At 42.4% G+C, this 3,377-nt stretch overlaps 1 non-coding gene across 1 annotated transcript; it reads right to left on the bottom strand.

Moving 5' to 3' along the window:
- Positions 1 to 762: 762 nt before the first annotated feature.
- LOC112724148 (small nucleolar RNA R71) lies at positions 763 to 866 on the bottom strand. The gene has a single exon (XR_003163326.1). It is a non-coding gene; the product is annotated as a small nucleolar RNA R71 (small nucleolar RNA).
- Between the last annotated feature and the right edge of the window lie 2,511 nt (positions 867 to 3,377).

The following is a 3,377-nucleotide window of genomic DNA, read 5'->3' as shown; positions in this document are numbered from 1 at the left end:
TTTAACTTTAAATTTTAATTTTTAATTTTCAAAAATTCTCTCACCTCTCATCTCCTTCTATTTATTTATTCGTCTACTAACATTTCTCCTCACCCAAAATTCGAACCCCTTCTTCTCTTCTGAGTTCGAATTCTTCTCTTCTTCACTCTCTTTCTTCTTTTCTTCTACTCACAAAAGGGAACCTCTATACTGTGGTAAAAAGGATCCCTATTATTATTTTCTGTTTCCCTTTTTTTCATATGAGCAGGAGCAAGGACAAGAACATTCTTGTTGAAGCAGACCCTGAACCTGAAAGGACTCTGAAGAGGAAACTAAGAGAAGCTAAAATACAACAATCCAGAGACAACCTTACAGGAATTTTCGAACAGGAAGAGGAGATGGCAGCCGAAAATAATAATAATGCAAGGAGGATGCTTGGTGACTTTACTGCACCTAATTCCAATTTACATGGAAGAAGCATCTCCATTCCTGCCATTGGAGCAAACAATTTTGAGCTGAAACCTCAATTAGTTTCTCTGATGCAGCAGAACTGCAAGTTTCATGGACTTCCATCTGAAGATCCTTTTCAGTTCTTAACTGAATTCTTGCAGATATGTGATACTGTTAAGACTAATGGAGTTGATCCTGAAGTCTACAGGCTCATGCTTTTTCCATTTTCTGTAAGAGACAGAGCTAGAGTGTGGTTGGACTCTCAACCCAAAGATAGCCTGAAATCTTGGGATAAGGTGGTCACGGAAGTTCTTTCGTCCTCAAAAGTTGAGTAAGCTTAGAGTGGATGTTTAAACCTTCAGACAGAAAGAAGGTGAATCCCTCTATGAAGCTTGGGAGAGATACAAGCAACTGACCAAAAAGTGTCCTTCTGACATGCGTTCAGAGTGGACCATCCTGGATATATTCTATGATGGTCTGTCTGAATTAGCTAAGATGTCATTGGATACTTCTGCAGGTGGATCCATTCACCTAAAGAAAACGCCTGCAGAAGCTCAAGAACTCATTGACATGGTTGCTAATAACCAGTTCATGTACACTTCTGAGAGGAATCCTGTGAGTAATGGGACGCCTCAGAAGAAGGGAGTTCCTGAAATTCATACTCTGAATGCCATATTGGCTCAGAATAAAATATTGACTCAGCAAGTCAATATGATTTCTCAGAGTCTGAATGGAATGCAAGCCGCATCCAACAGTACTCAAGAGGCATCTTCTGAAGAAGAAGCCTATGATCCTGAGAACTTTGCAATAGCAGAGGTAAATTATATGGGTGAACCTTATGGGAACACCTATAACCCCTCATGGAGAAATCATCCAAATCTCTCATGGAAGGATCAACAAAAGCCTCAACAAGGCTTTAATAATGGTGGAAGAAATAGGTTTAGCAATAGCAAGCCTTTTCCATCATCCACTCAGCAATAGACAGAGAACTCTGAACAAAATACCTCTAATTTAGCAAACTTAGTCTCTGATCTATCTAAGGCCACTGTGAGTTTCATGAATGAAACAAGGTCCTCCATTAGAAATTTAGAGGCACAAGTGGGCCAGCTGAGTAAGAAGATCATTGAAACCCCTCCTAGTGCTCTCCCAAGCAATACAGAAGAAAATTCAAAAGGAGAGTGCAAGGCCATTGAATTGACCATCATGGCCAAACCCACAAGAGAGGAAGAGGACGTGAATCCCAGTGAAGAAGACCTCCTAGGACGTCTAGTGATCAAGAAGGAGTTTCTCTCTGAGAAACCAAAGGAATCTGAGACTCATTTAGAGACCATAGAGATTCCATTGAACCCCCTTATGCCATTCATGAGCTCTGAAGAGTATTCCTCTTCTGAAGAGAATGAGGATGTTACTGAAGAGCAAGTTGCCAAGTTCCTTGGTGCAATCATGAAGCTGAATGCCAATTTATTTGGTAATCAGACTTGGGGAGATGAACCTCCCCTATTCACCAATGAACTAAATGCATTGGATCAACTGAGATTGCCTCAGAAGAAACAGGATCCTGGGAAGTTCCTAATACCTTGTACCATAGGCACCATGACCTTTGAGAAGGCTTTATGTGACCTTGGGTCAGGAATAAACCTCATGCCACTCTCTGTAATGGAGAAACTGGAAATCTTTGAGGTACAAGCTGCTAGAATCTCATTAGAGATGGCAGACAATTCTAGAAAACAGGCTTATGGACACGTAGAAGACATGCTAGTAAAGGTTGAAGGCCTTTACATCCCTGCTGATTTCATAATCCTAGATACTGGGAAGGATGAGGATGAATCCATCATCCTTGGAAGACCCTTCCTAGCCACAGCAAGAGCTGTGATTGATGTGGACAGAGGAGCATTGATCCTTCAACTAAATGAGGATAACCTTGTGTTTAAAACTCAAGGATCTTTCTCTGTAACCACGGAGAGGAAGCATGAAAAGCTTCTCTCACTGCAGAGTCAACCAGAGCCCCCACAGTCAAACTCTAAGTTTGGTGTTGGGAGGCCTCAGCCAAACTCTAAGTTTGGTGTTGGGAGTCTATAAAATTGACCTGATCACCTGTGTGGCTCCATGAGAGCCCACTGTCAAGCTATTGACATTAAAGAAGCGCTTGTTGGGAGGCAACCCAATTTTTATTTATCTAATTTTATTTTTATTTTATTGTTCTTTCATGTTTTATTAAGTTCATGATCATGTGGAGTCACAAAATAAATACAAAAATTAAAAACAGAATCAAAAACAGCAGAAGAAAAATCACACCCGGGAGGAAGGGCTTACTGGCGTTTAAACGCCAGTAAGGAGCATCTGGCTGGCGTTCAACGCCAGAACAGAGCATGGATCTGGCGTTGAACGCCCAAAACAAGCAGAATCCTGGCGTTCAGACGCCAGGAATGCACACTGAGGAAAGCTGGCGCTGAACGCCAGAAACAAGCATAAAACTGGCGTTCAACGCCAGAAACATGCTGCATCTGGGCATTGAACGCCCAGAACAAGCACCGATTCGTCATTTAAATGCCAGAATTGCATGCAAAGGCATTTTACATGCCTAATTGGTGCCGGGATGCAATTCCTTGACACCTCAAGATCTGTGGACCCCACAGGATCATCTCAGCATCTGTGGATCCCACAGGATCCCCACCTACCTCCACTCATACTCTTCCCTCTTCTCATTCATCCTCTCTTCCCAATAAACACCCTTCCCCAAAACCCTTCACCAATCACCTCAAGCTCTCTTCCCAATTACCCCTTCACCTATCACCTCAAGCTCTCTTCCCAACTACCCCTTCACCACTCACATCCATCCACACTTCTCCATAAACCTACCTCATAAACTCCACCTACCTTTAAAATTCAAAATCACTTTCCCACCCAAACCCACCCTAAATGGCCGAAACACAAACCTCTATCCCTCT

Source organism: Arachis hypogaea, chromosome 11 (genome assembly GCF_003086295.3).
Source record: "Arachis hypogaea cultivar Tifrunner chromosome 11, arahy.Tifrunner.gnm2.J5K5, whole genome shotgun sequence".
NCBI lineage: Eukaryota > Viridiplantae > Streptophyta > Magnoliopsida > Fabales > Fabaceae > Arachis > Arachis hypogaea.
Note: the sequence above shows the minus strand (reverse complement) of the source record. Positions and strands in the feature narration are given on the sequence as shown.